Source organism: Mustela nivalis (assembly GCF_964662115.1).
Source record: "Mustela nivalis genome assembly, chromosome: 4".
Classification (NCBI taxonomy): Eukaryota; Metazoa; Chordata; class Mammalia; order Carnivora; family Mustelidae; genus Mustela; species Mustela nivalis.
In genome coordinates, this window is record NC_139023.1 from 160,052,891 (window position 1) to 160,068,147 (window position 15,257).

Below are 15,257 nucleotides of genomic sequence, written 5' to 3' on the forward strand. Positions count from 1 at the left end.
AAACTAGGAGAAATCCCCAGACCTGAGACCTATGTGTCTAAACAACACCAGTGAATGGCCAGGCTGCCTCCATGTGGTAGCAGCCATGGCCATCCTAGGTGAGGAAGCTACTAACCTCACTCTCTCACCCCTGAAAGTTCTAATATCCTATCAGGTACAAGGAATTTCAGAAATAAAGGGAGGACACCAATGGTTGACAGGAAGATGTTTAAATAAGTACCAAGTCTTTCTGTTGGATTTCCCAGATATAACCCTTAAAGACACTAAACCCTAAAGCAAACAACTTGTTGGGGCAGAAAAAAAAAAAAAAATCTGACCCACTCTTGCACTAAAACTATTGAACAAACCTATTCTAGTAGACCTGATCGAAAGGACAAGCCCCTAGAAAATGCAGACAAGGTTTGGTTTATGGATGGGAGCAGCTTTGTAGACAATGGAATTAGGAGAACTGGATCTGTCATTGTTAGCCTCCATCAAATTATAGAGGCCATATCTCTACCACCTAACACCTCAGCTCAAAAGCTGAACTAGTGACTCTTGATGGAGTTCTCCAATTGGGCAAAGACAAAAGGATTAACATTTATACTGACTCTAAATGTCTTTCTGGTTCCACATGCTCATGTGATCATCTGGAGAGAAGGAGGACTTTTATATGAAAAAAAAAAAAAATCTCTCCTATAAAACGTGATGGCCCTGAGATAAGACAGCTCCTGAAGGCAATTCAAAAATCTCCAGAAGTGGCCACACTCCAGAGGCCACAAAAACAAAAAACAAAACAAAAAAAGCAGCTGCTACAAAGACCATTAAAGCCAATACCTTGGCCTTATGACCCCAGGCCTCTCTGCCCCTAACTAACCCAAAATACACTCCAATGGAGTGTATTTAAAAAGGATTTAATGAAGACCCTAGTGGATGGTGGATAAGGGAAGACAAAGTACTACTCCCCCCCACATAGTGCCAATGGAAAGTCATTAACCAAATACTTGACCCCACCCACAAAGGAAATGACACTGTAACATCACAGGTTACCCATCTCCTCCTCAAAAAGTGACCCAACAGTTAAAGATATTAGTAAGGTGTATCCTCAGGCCACCATAATAAACCAGGAGGCAGAATGAAACCACCCCTACTTCCAAGAGCAACCCAACATTGAGGAACGTATCCCAGTGAAAACTGACAAATAGAATTTACCCAAATTCCACAGGCATGAAGTTATAAATAGCTCCTAGTACTAACTGATACCTTACAGGATGAATGGAAGCATTCCCATGTAGGACAGAAGGGCTTCAGAGATTCCAAATAATACTTAAGGAACTTATCCCACAATTTGGTCTTCCCTGACCTCTACAGCCAAAATCACCCAAGAATTAGCTAAAGTCCTTGGAATCAATTATCATTCTCTGCTTCCTGGAGACCTCAATCCTCTGAAAAAGGGAAAAAAGCTAGTCATTACCTCAAAAAGACAATAGCCAAACTATGCCAAGAAACTTGTGAATTGTGGATAATATTGCTGCCCATTGCTCTCCTTCAGGTCAAAACTGTCCCCATATCCAATCTTCCATTTAGTCCCTATGAGATGTTGTATGAAAGAACTGTACTTACCTCAACCTATCGAATTGAAACTGAGGTTCAAGAAATAACCAGACATACCATAAACTTGAGACAAGTTAAAAAAATTTTTAAAAAAAGCCCTACAGAATATGGAAGTAAAATCCTCCTGGCTCCCAACCCCCAAAATTTAACCTCCTCATTCCTCCCAGGAGATATGGTCTTTCTCAAAGACCTGGAACGAGGGCTCCCTCATAGATCAACTCCAGTGCAAATGGATGGGCCCATACCAGGTCATCTTGAGGACACCAACTACAGTCAAACTCCAGGAAATAGCCCCCTGGGTTCACCTATCTAGGATTAAATCCATTCCTTCTCAGTCAACACAGGACACGAAACAGGACACGTGTGAACCCCTGAAGGATCCCAAGCTATTGTTCTGCAAACAAAGCTAAAAAATAAGTAATGTGATTATTCCTGCTGGGAATCCTAGCCTTCTTTTTATTTCTTTCCATGTTACTATGCTATTACAGTCTTAGTATGCCTTGGGGAAAAGAACTCTCCTCTTTGCTGGGTATAGCCATACCCAATATGCTTACGCTCCTTATCATGCTTTCAGGGTGTCAACTTCTTTGGGCTCTGAATGGGAAAATAATATTTGGGTCCAGATTACTCCAAACCTCATTTGGAACACCTCCTTAAATAACTGTTGGGTATGTCACCCTTAACTCTCCAGTGACATGGAACAAATCCCACTCATTGGACAACCAGCCCATGGGAAGCAATCTAAAATCACCCAGTTTACAGAAGACTTAAATGGGGACCAAATCCTATCTGAAAAATATCAGCCCACCTAGTTAATATACCGACCCACAAATGTCTGAGCCCCCACTCACTTGTCTGGTTCACCAATTTAGATCCTCAGATGAATATGCCACAAAATACTCTTTGTCCTCCCTATGGAATGCTCTGATGCTACTCACTGCTAGAGGAGCCTGCATCCTGGGCCCTGTCCCATGCAAATGTAGTTCCCCTCATTTCTGTCTACCAGGATGTGATCCCAGACAACTAAGATTGGCCTACAATACTCAGGTACAGACTTCAAGAAAATTCTAAAGTTAAATATGAAATTACAGTAGGGACATGACTACCCAGGATGTCGTCAGATGACTAGGATGACAAGGAGGATAACGACTATTGGGATTACAAGGATGGAGGTAAAGTCATACAAGAGGATCCTTTGACCTCTATAAAAAATGGATTCCTTCAGTATACATGTATGTGCAACAATCAGGGATATGCAGTTCAATGTTTGGACATACATTTTCAATGTTCAGACATAAATCACATACCATCAAACTGCTGGACAATTTGATATGTCTGTGCCCCACATGAACACACTCAAATATCTACCAATAACCCATGGGTCATTAAATCCTCAAAAACATCTAAAACCAGAAAAAAGAGGGGGGATAGGGTTAATAGTTCTGCAAGCAGTGGCACACACAGGAAGCCTCATTGCCTTGACAGGAGAAATACTCTACAATAGTGTGACAGCCAAAAACTTCACAAGATCTATGTCATTATTGCCCAATAGTCAGGACAAACTTTTAAACCTTTAGGGCAATCAATATATTTCTTGGTAGCAATGGTGATGAACTACAGAATTGCCTCTGATTATTGGCTGCACAAGGAGGAGTATTAGCCAAATCACATAAGAGTATGTGTTTTGTCTAATATTTCTTGCTGTTTTTACCTTAATGTCTCTGGATAGGTGGAAATGGGAGCAACTAAAATCTTGGAACAAACTATCTGGCTTCACAACTTCAGCCTGAGCTCCACCATTTCTAAATAAATCCTAGACACAGCCTAATCTGCTATTAAATACACTCAGGTGTTACTTACACAGCCTCTTTGCTTACATCTTACCTTTTCTAGGACCCTTGACTATCCCAATACTGATGCATATTGATGCACATTTTCCCATGCATATTCAATCAACTGTCAAAGTTTGTCCCTTCTAGATCACAACATTTCCATGTTATAATGATGGTCATGCAAGGTTGTCAACCCATCTCCACCACAGACCCTCCTGCAGACACGCCAATGAAACCCTGAGAGAGATAGCCAGAAAATTTCATTCCCATACCAGGCGGGGCCAATGCCCCTTAGTCAGTAGGAAGCAGCTACAGGTAACAGATCTGTTCCTTTCTATACCTCTTAAAGAATTAAGGAATGGAATTCTCAAAAGGGGGAAGATGAGGCAGGTAGAACAGGGAAAGGTAGAGTAAGTGCAAGCCGAAAAAGAACAGGAAGGTAAACCTGACACCTGTCAGGGTATTCGGGACAACTGAGTAAATTCTGTGATAGCCCTGTGATTTCTCATGTCTACAAGCACCCTGTTGCTCCAACCCATGCCACAGGTGGGCACAAAGACCCAGTTAGCCTGCAAATGATCACTCTTCCATTCAGGGATCCAGAGGACCAATTGTGCAATCAGAGTATATGCAAAAAAAAAAAAAAAAAAGACTGCACTTGGTATAGTAATTAGCATAGACCATGCGTAATAACATCCACAGTTCTTGGAAGACCTCCCTGTTTTCACAACCCTGCAAAAAGATTCCACCCCTTTATTATAACTGCCCAACTGCCCATAAAGATCAGAGCCCCACACCTAACAGGCAACTAACGTCCTCTATCTAAGTGTGCCCAGACTCTTTTCTCTCAAGTGTGTACTTTCGTTTTGCAATGAAGCTTCTGCTATACTTTACTTTGACTCATCCTTAAATTCTTTCTCAGAGGGAAGTCAAGGACCTGGCACCAGCTAGTGATTGCGGTCTCAGGGCACAAGAACTCACCCAGTCTCCAGTATCAAGCGCAAATGAAATCACATAGCTATTTCTGACTCATCTACTACCAGAAGTGGCTTCAGCTTGAGGAGAGGCAAGCTCAATTAGGCAGTATGTGAACAATTTCAGGGAAATGGAGTCTGCTTCTTAGAATCTACAACAATGCAAAAGATCACCTGGTGGGGCCTCAACACCCCTATTACATCTTTTCACAGGTGGAAGAGCTACTAACTGCAGAAGTGACGTCAGTCCAAGCTTGTAATGGTGCTGACTGGGGATGGGCATGATCAGATGTTGCTCCGGGTGATGTTTGGCTCTCACTGGCCACCTTTCATCTGGAGCATCTCATAGCTCTTTACAGGAGATAGTTAATTACACTTCCTGAGGCTTCGGGCAGGAACATGCATCACACTTACGTCCATGACTATGTCAGAAGAAATGCTCAAGGACTAATTACTTTGCATTTGTATGTATCATCTTCTTTCACACGGGATCTCAAAGTGATTTCCCAAGGTAAGCAGAAGAGTTAATTGCTTTGTTACTGGGAGGTCTACAGCATCTCTGGGGCAGAAGGGTCTAGTCACAAATGATTCTTCCTGTTCAGGTTGACACTCGAGTCTTCCAGAGATAAGAACCCAAAAGAAAGATAGTTTAGAAAAAGGAAAAGCAGTCCAGGAGTGGCCTGTCATGGAATCATAGAATGTTAGAACTGGATAGACCTCCAGACATCATCTAAATTCATGCTGTCCAATATGGTAACCCCTGACCATGTGGGACCACTATGCACTCACACCATGCTGGGCCAATTGCAATCTGTCATAAGTGCTACACACCAGACTTTGAAAAGCTAATACATAATTAGATGTAAAATGTCTCGCTAATAATGTTTACACTGATTACCTGTTGAAACAGTAATAATTTGGATATATGGGGTTAAAGTGATTAAAAATTTACTTCTTTTGATTTTTAAATTGTGCCTGCTAGAAAATTTTTAATTCCATGTTTCCCACATTATATTTCTATGTAACAGTGCTGACCTAGATTACTTCCCTCCTTTCAAACATAACTAACCTACCACTTAAAGAGAGGAGAGTCTGATTTGTCTAAGGGGGACTGCAGAGCTAGGACTGAAACCCACATCTCCTTCCTTGATAAATATACTGTCCATTACACTTCAACAAGCAATTGCCCCTTCTCCATCCCATTATCTTGTAACAGTTGACACCATGAGAGTGCTGACAGAACTGTGTGCCCTCTTGCATAATCAGAAAGAATATGATCTCCAAGCCATCCCAGTGAAATATACTCTCTGAAAGCAGTGTATCTACTCAACCTAACTCACCCCAAGCCCAGCCAAGGTAAGCTTCTGTCTTACCCTAAACCATGCTTGCAAGCAGGTTGCTACCCAAGACCTCGCCAGTGTAGAAATTCTAGAGTCAAGAGTGCAGTCTTCAGGTGCCCTCTTGCTCTTCCAAAATTAAAGTCCAAGAGCACACCTGCAGTTGTGAAACCAATCACTACTTTGAAAGTCAATTGTTCATCATCTCAGAAACTAAACTTTCCAGAGTAATGTTACAGAATACAATAAAACCTTTCCTTCTCGAAAACTCTGTCCAACAGCCTGATATGAAGAGAATTAACAGTTGGGCAATTCTTCTCTACTACTGGATTCTCTTCCTCTGGATGGTCCTAAAGAAGGGAAAGTAACAGCTGAACCAGTAACAACTGTTAACTTGATATTCCTAGATGTGTCCAAAATTCTACCTGAGTAATCTCAAGGGAGACCACATTTTCCTAAGTCTGCAGTTGGGACAGTCAGGACATGTAATCTGCCATCTTTCCAGGGGCCTAAAGGAAGACCCTACATTGCCTGAAAGGAAACAGCATGGTCCTCCTGTCATTATCAGGGGGACTTTCGCAAGATACCAGTCTTTACCTGATTTTTTCATTTGGAAAAATCAAGCATTTGTGTCACTGGAACAATCAGTGTCATCCACGGCCATCAAGCCCACTCAACTGACAAAAGAAGAACACTAAGGAAACTAGTCCACATTGAGAATCTCCATCTCTCTGAGCCCCTTGGGGGTCACCCTGAAAAGTCCACCAAGTATGTAAAAGGGTTCCTCAGCTGTGTGGCTTCCCTTTTAGCTAGTTCCTCCCTTTCTGCCACTTCCCAACTTCTGTTCATCAGTGTCTCCAGGTTCTTTGTGCCTGGCACCATACCTAAGGCTTCCACACACTTGATCTTACCTATCTTCTCATTAAATATGATCAGACAGATTCACTTTACTTGCCTCTCATCGAAATTACCCATTAATCCTGAATGCCAGACATCTCCATCTCCTGTCTTCTAGGCCACAGAGTTCTCTTACACTAAAGTACATCCTGATCACCTTCCTCAGCTCCGTCGAAAGCAAAAGAGCTTGCACATCAGTTATTTTCATTCTAATCTGAGATATTACACCGTCTGCATTCTATAAGACAATTGGGATTTGGGGGGGTTTTTAAAGATTTTATTTATTTGTTTGAGAGAGAGATAGAGAGCGCAAGTGGGGGTGATGGGAGGGGCAAAGGGAGAGGGAGAAGCAGACTCTCTGCTGAGCAGGGGCCCCACACAGGTCTCAATCCCAGGACCCCAAGATCATGACCTGAGCCAAAGGCACACATTTAACTGACTGAGCCACCGAGGCACCCCAATAAAACAATTCTTTTAAAGCAGTGTCCCTTATTTTGACGTAAAGAGATTCATCCCCCCATGGACTGGAAAGGGGCATAAGCAGAGCATAAAGAAAATGTCTGGCTCAGGATGGGGCTGCACTCAAAGTAGTTTAATGTGGTAAGGAGTAGGTTGTGGTGGAGAGAGGGGTATGTCCCTGAGGTGACTTTACCAGACAGGAATAGCCTGCAAAGAGGAGGGGGGACCCCTGCCTGCCAATCCAGGTGAGTTCTGCAGTGCACCTCAGTTCAGGCCCCGGGGTGGGCAGACAAGTTATACAAGTGTGCATAATTTTACTTTGTTTTCATTTTCCACATGACCAAAAAAAAAAAAAAAAAAAAAAAAAAAAAAAAAAAAAGAAAACTTTGTACCTTTTATAAGGTCACCAAAAGACATGACGATTTATTAGCTGAGTTCATGTGTTATGCATCGTTCTGTCACATTTCCAATAGGTATGGATTCCATTCTCTGTAAGGGAGTGGGCATGCACCCTTCTCCCAGGGCCCTCGCCTCTGCCTGATAGACAGTCATGAGCTCAGGCCTAGATCTAGTGCCCCTTGAAACCCCAGGGCCTTGGCAAATGAGTGCTGTGCACCATCCTTGAAGAAATTTCTGTTTTCCCCTAGGCAACGGTATAATTGCCTTCCTGCAAGTACTCCTCCTCACTGGAGAAAGGGTTCTGCTCATTTTTCATTGTCAGTTACTTCCTTTGGCTTCTGCTGGATCTTAGTAATTGTACTGGCTTTGCAACGGTTCATGAACATTAGGAAGATGGTATCACTTACATGTGGAATTTTAAAAAAAAAGAAGAAGAAGAAGAAAGAAAATGTTCCACTCAGACACAGAGAGTAGAACAGTGGTTGCCGGACACTGGTGGGAGCAATAGGGAGAGATTGGTAAAAAGATCCAGATTTCAGTAATAGGATGAATAAGGCTGAGGATTTACTGTGTAACATAGTGACTATAATCAATAACACTGTACTGTATTTTGTACTTGTAATTGAAATTTACTCAGAGGGGCACCTGGGGACTCAGGTTGTTAAGTGACCAGCTCTTGGTTCGGTTCAGGTCATGTTCTCAGCATCATGGGATCGAGCCCCGGGTCAGTCTCTAGGATCAGCAGGGAGTCCCCTGGAGATTCTCTGTCTCCCCCTCCCTCTGTTCCTGCCCCTACTGAAGCTCACTCTCTAAAATAAATTAATAAATCCTTCAATAAAATTTCCTCAGAGAGTAAAATCGAAATATTCTCACCAAAAAAATAAAAAGTTAAGTATTTGGGGTGATGGATGTGTTAAATAATTTGATGGGGGGGATTCTGTCACAATGTACATGGTACCTCAAATCATCATGTTGTACACTTTAAATGTCTTCCAATCCTATTTGTCAATGATACCTAATTATAGTTGGGGGAGGGGCAGAGCACATTAGAAAGGATTTCATCTGACTCTCAACTTTGGCCAGAAAGAATTTAATTGGCTCAAGCTTCAATTTGCTCATTTGTAAAGTGGGAATAATGATGGCAATTTTATAATATTATTTGGGGCATTCAGTAAGATTACATATGGGTGAAATCCTCAGATATAAACTTTTATGTATAATAAGCTTTTAATAAATACCAACTGAACCTTAATCTGAACTACTTGAATCTCCAATCTTGAATTGGTTTGTCTTATGCAAGATATATGTGTCAGTCATTCTGATTTGTTTAAAGATGTTCCTTATTCACTTTGTTTAAAAACCCCTCCCTCACTTGTCAAAAAGGTGGCATGTTTTGTTGGGACATTTAGATAGCCTCACAGTATTAAAAAAACTTTCTTAAAACTGGCCATTCTTCCATTGTCATCTTGAATTCCATCTTTTGTTTAAAAGTAATAAAATGAAAAAAAATCTTTAAAAATTTTTTTTTAAAAAGTAATGAAATGAAGTATGAGGATTTCATTTCCCAAACTCTGGGATGCCTCTCTAAATTCTCTCAGACTCATGTGCCCTCTCTCTCCTTCCCCTTTACTCTAAGGAATTTGTGAAGTGCACAGATCGTCATTCTCAAAGTTCAGGCAATAGATATTTGGAGGAAGGGTAATGGGAATCAGTCACGCATTGCTGTGCTCACTTACCTTTAGAGCTGAAGGAATCTGCTGATATGAATAAATTTATTTGTTGGGGATGTGTCAAAGTTACTCTGCACAAAAGAGTCAATATGTCTCAAAGAGTCAATATGTCTCCTCAGCATGTGAAATCCCAAAAACTATACTGTCACAGGGAAGCCTGATGACCTAGAGTTGCTCATGAGAGAGACCATCACAATGTCACTGCAAGTTACTGCCTGTATCTGGGTGGTGAGAATGGGGAGATAGAACAGCTGGAGCCATAGAGCAAATTTACTGAAGGTGGAAGGGGAATTCTCCACCTAAGGCAGGTGGAGCTATTGGGGCAAAAGGAATGGGGAGAGAGGGTGGAAGAACACATGCTCTGGTGGTGGTAGCATGTTATGGAGCTAGAGCCATAAAAGCATGAAGTCGATTGGAGTCCTCCATTGAGATGTCTGGGAATGAGAAAGTGTACGGGACTTCAGCCAAAGCTGCTACATGGAAGGTTAGACTACTCAGTATGTCCCTTCTCATCCTGATATTAGAAAATTAGACCCTGTGTTTGATCCAGAGATCTTCTGCTTTCTGAGCCCTGAGAAGCACTGAATGGAAATGCTGACCAACAGAATTCATGTTTGTGAATGGAGGTCAGGTTGGTGTTGTGGGAAGATGTACTGAAAGACTTACCTCTTCTGCCAGAGGGGAATCCAGAGTCCTGCCATATCTGAGACACTAGAGTAGGGACAGAACAGAAGGGAGACAGTAACAGAAGAGCCCTGGAATATCAGCAGAGGGCCCAGCAGCAGAGCACAGAGGACAGACCGTGGCTAGAGAGGGAGACTGGGCCCCAAAGATGGGTCAGGAGGAAAGTCAGGGAAAGAAAAACCCTGGGAGTGGGGGCGAAGCAGCACATTGGGGAACCTGTCAGCAGCGGGTGCTCCAACTGGCAGACCGCGGCCCTGATGCAAACAAAGTGTAGTATCAGGCCTGGCACAGATTGTGCTGGGGGGAGTGGGGGGAGGGACAGCATGGGGGAAAGACCTGTAATCCCAGCAGGGTAGGATTTGAAGAAGAAACAGTGGTTGCTTTGGTGGTGTGTGCAGGGTTTTCTTATACTGATATCTTCTTTACAGTTAATACTTCTTTACAGTTAGCACTTAGTTTTCCTCTAAAGGAATAGCTTAGCCTCTTTCTACTCTCCTTCCAGTCTCCTGTTAAATTTAAGTTTAGTCATTCTGGCATCCTGGTGTCCTTTCAATATTTCCTTGATTTAAAAGATCAATAGTATCAAGCTCTCTTAAATTCAATTTAGAATCTTTCTTTTTTTTCTATCCTTGAATTTAAAATAGATTTTGCTTTATTATCAATGGTGTTTAATTTGTAATGCTATAACATGTTGGGGGAGGGGTCCATCAGCTATGATGAAGTTTTAAAGAGACACCTATCACATGTGTCTGAGTATCTAGGAATTTTTTAATTACAATCAACAGAAACAAAGCTTGACCTAAGGAAGAAAAAAAGATGTTTATCACATGAAGACAGTGAAATTCACAGCCTATGAAGGAAGAGCTGAACAGGCCCACATCTGTGAGGATAGGTGTGTAAGAACTATGATTAACTGCTTCTCTTGAACATGAAAAATGGAGGAAGAGATATTCCCCCAAATGAAAGGGGTACTTTTATTATAAAATAAAGTAAAAGATGTTGGCAGACCAAAGCAACACATAGACACAACCCAGTCAAATTCAAACCCTTCCTAGTGAGTAGCAATTTTTCTCTTTAAAAAGTGCCTTACCTATCCTTCTAGCTTCCTATGCTGGGTGATTTAGAAGGAAAACTCAAAGGGCCCATCTCTTGTAAGCTATTTTCCAAGAAAATGTTAAATAGCCATCCCTCCTTTTCTTCTCCTTTGGGTTTTGTATTACCCTTATTCACTTTCCAGATGCACACAAATCCAGACTGGGTATTTAGACCAAAAGAAAGAAGGGAAAGAAGGAAGGGAGGATGGAATAAAGGAAGAAGGGAAGTGGGAAGAAGAAAAGAAAGAAGGAGGGAGGGGGGAGATGGAGAGGAGATGAAGGAAGAAAGAAAGAGAGAAGAAGGAAAGAAAAGAGGAAGGAAGGAAGGGAGGGAGGGAGGGAGAAATGAAGAAAAATGGAAGGAGGAGGATGGAAGGAAGATAAAGCCTCCTAGTAGGAAAAGAAGTAAAACTCTTTTCTATTCACATATAGCATGATCTTGTTCACTAGGGAATCCACTAAAAACAAGATTTGAATAAACAAGTTCAGCAAAGCTGCAGGATACAAATTAATATACAAAAATCAATTGTACTTCTGAACTAACATAAAAAATCCAAAAATGAAATTTTTTTTAAATTCCCTATACGATAGAATAAAAAAATAGAACAGTGGGGGGAAAGTTAACAAAAGAAATGGAAGTCTTTTAAACTGAAAACTATAGAATAATGTTGCTGGAAAAAAAACTAAAAAAGATCTAAACAAGTGGAAAGGCATCCCATGTTCATGGATTGGAAGACAATATTGTTACAGTGGCAAAAGTCCCCAGACTGTTGTACAGATTCAATATAAATCTATCAAAAATCCAGGTGTTTCTTTGTAGAAAGTGGCAAACTGATCCTAAAATTTATGGGGAAATACAAGGACCTAGAATAGCTAAAACCATATTTAAAAAATAAAAACAAAGTTGGAGGACTTACACTTCCTTATTTCAAAATTTATTCTAATGTTGTAGTAATCAAAGGGCACCTGGGTGGCTCAGTCAGTTAAACATCCAGCTCTTGATTTCAGCTCAGGTTAAGATCTCAAGGGTTATGAGACAGATCCCCATTTTGGACTCTGTGCTCAGTGAGGAGTCTGCTTGAGATTCATTCTCTCTCTCTCTCTGCCACTCCCCTCCACCCCCAACCCCACGTGCAGCACATACTCTTTCTCTACTTCTCTCTAAAATAAATACATAAATCTTCTACTTATAGCTGTCCAGTTTTCCCAGCACCATTTATTGAAGAGACTGTCTTTTTTCCACTGTATATTTTTTCCTGTTTTGTCGAAGATTAATTGACCATAGAGTTGAGGGTCCATATCTGGGCTCTCTACTCTGTTCTACTGGTCTATGTGTCTGTTTTTATGCCAGTACCATGCTGTCTTGGTGATCACAGCTTTGTAATAAAGCTTAAAATCAGGTAACGTGATGCCCCCAGTTTTATTTTTGTTTTTCAACATTTCCTTAGCGATTCGGGGTCTCTTCTGATTCCATACAAATTTTTGGATTATTTGCTCCAGCTCTTTGAAGAATACCAGTGGAATTTTGATCGGAATGGCATTAAAAGTATAGATTGCTCTAGGCAGTATAGACATTTTAACAATGTTTATTCTTCCCATCCAAGAGAATGGAATGGTCTTCCATCTTTTTGTGTCTTCTTCAATTTCTTTCATGAGTGTTCTGTAGTTCCATGAGTAAAGATCCTTTACCTCTTTTGTTAGGTTTATTCCCAGGTATCTTATGGTTCTTGGTGCTATAGTAAATGGAATCGATTCTAATTTCCCTTTCTGTATTTTCACTGTTAGTGTATAAGAAAGCCACTGATTTCTGCACATTGACTTTGTATCCTGCCACGCTGCTGAATTGCTGTATGAGTTCTAGTAGTTTGGGGGTGGAGTGTTTTGGGTTTTCCATATAAAGAATCATGTCATCTGAGAAGAGAGAGAGTTTGACTTCTTCATTGCCAATTTGGATACCTTTTATTTCTTTTTGTTGTCTGATTGCTGTTGCTAGGACTTCTAATACTATGTTGAACAAGAGTGGTGAAAGTGGGCATCCTTGTCTTGTTCCTGATCTCAAAGGGAAGGCTGCAAGCTTTTTCCCATTGAGGATGATATTTGCTGTGGGTCTTTCATAGATAGATTTGATGAGGTTCAGGAATGTTCCCTCTATCCCTACACTTTGAAACGTTTTAATCAGGAACGGATGCTGGATTTTGTCAAATGCTTTTTCTGCATCAAATGAGAGGACCATGTCGTTCTTCTCTCTTCTCCTATTAATTTGTTGTATCACATTGATTGATTTGAGAATGTTGAACCATCCTTGTAGCCCAGGGATAAATCCCACCTGATCATGGTGGATAATCTTTTTAATGTGCTGTTGGATCCTGTTGGTTAGGATCTTGTTGAGAATCTTAGCATCCATATTCATCAGTGATATTGGTCTAAAATTCTCCTTTTTGGTAGGGTCTTTGCCTGGTTTGGGGATCAGGGTAATGCTGGCTTCATAGAAAGAGTCAGGAAGTTTTCCTTCTGCTTCAATTTTTTGAAACAGCTTCAGGAGAATAGGTGTTATTTCTTCTTTGAAAGTTTGGTAGAATTCCCCAGGGAATCCGTCAGGTCCTAGGCTCTTGCTTTTTGGGAGGTTTTTGATCACTGCTTCAATCTCGTTATTAGATATATAAATCTTTAAAAATAAAATTATAGTACTCAAGACAGCATAGTACTGGCATAAAGATAGACACTGCCATAAAGATAGATCAACAGAATGGAAATGAGAACCCAGAAATAAATTTTTACACTAATAGTCCATTTATTTTCAATAAGCATGCCAAAAAAATTTCAATGGAGAAAGAAAAGTCTTTTCAACAAACGATTCTGGGATAGCTAGATATCTAAAAGCAACAGAATGAAGTAGAACCCTTTGCCTAAAACCATACAGAAATATCAACTCAAAATAAGTCATAAACCTAAATGTAAGAACTAAAACTATGAAGTTCTTAGGAGAAAACATGGGAGTAAATCTTCATGATCTGGGATCAGACAATGGTTTCTTAGAAGACAGAACACCAAAAGCACACACACACACAGACCAAAAAAAAAAAAAAAAAAAAAAAAAAAAAAAAAATTCTCATCAAATTAAAAACATTTGTATTGCAAGAGATACCATTAAGAAACTAAGAAGACAGTCCACAAGATGGGAAAAAAACATTTGTAAATCATGTATCTGATAAGGTACTTATTTCCAGAATATACAGCAAAACTTTACTACTCAATAATAAAAAACAAGCCCATTAAGAACTGAATAAACATTACCCCAAAGAAGATACAAAAATGGCCAATGAACATATGAAAAAATGTTCAAAACAAAATTAGCCATTAGGCAAATGTAAAGCAAAACCCCAAGAGACATCACTTCATACCCACTAGGGCTATAGTGTCAGAGACATGGAGAAATTAGAAACCTCATTTGTGACTAATAAGAATGCAAAATAGTACAGCCACTTCAAGAAACAGTTTGGCTGTTTCTCAAAATGTTAAACATAAGGTTACCATATGACCCAGCATTTCTACCCCAAGGTGTATTCAGAAGAAAAATAAAAACATATGTCCACATATAAGAAAAAATCTGTACATGAATGTTCTATAACAGATTTATTCACAGCCCAAAAGTGGAGGTAACCCAAATGCCTATCAATTGATGAGGGGATACATAAGATACAGTATCTGTACCTATGGAATGTCATTCCGCAACAAAAAGAAATGAATATAGACACATGCTACAACATGGATAAACAGTGAAAACGTTATGCTAAGTGAAAGAAGCCAGTTGTTTTAAAAACCACCCATTGTATGGCTTTATTTATGTAAATGTCCAGAATAGACAAATCTATAGGACAGAAAGTAGATCAGTGGTCACCTAGGCATAGGAGAGATAGAGAAAAGTAAGGAATGGACTACACGGGGTATTATATGTTTCCTTTGGGGGATGAGAAAAGTATCCTAAATTTACATATGGTTGTATTAGTCTTTTAGGGCTGCCATAACAAAATACACAGACTTGGGGCACTTAAGCAACATGTATTTATTGTTTTGTAGTCCTCAAGGCTGAAAGTCCAAGATCAAGGTGTCATCAGGTTTGGTTTATTCTGAGAAATTTCTTTGGCCTCTGTGCCTACATTTGTTGGCCCTTCAGTGTGTGGGTGGTCTGTGTCTAATTTCCTCCTCCTATAAAGCACCAGTCATAGTGGATTAGGGACAATCATATGAATTCATCTTT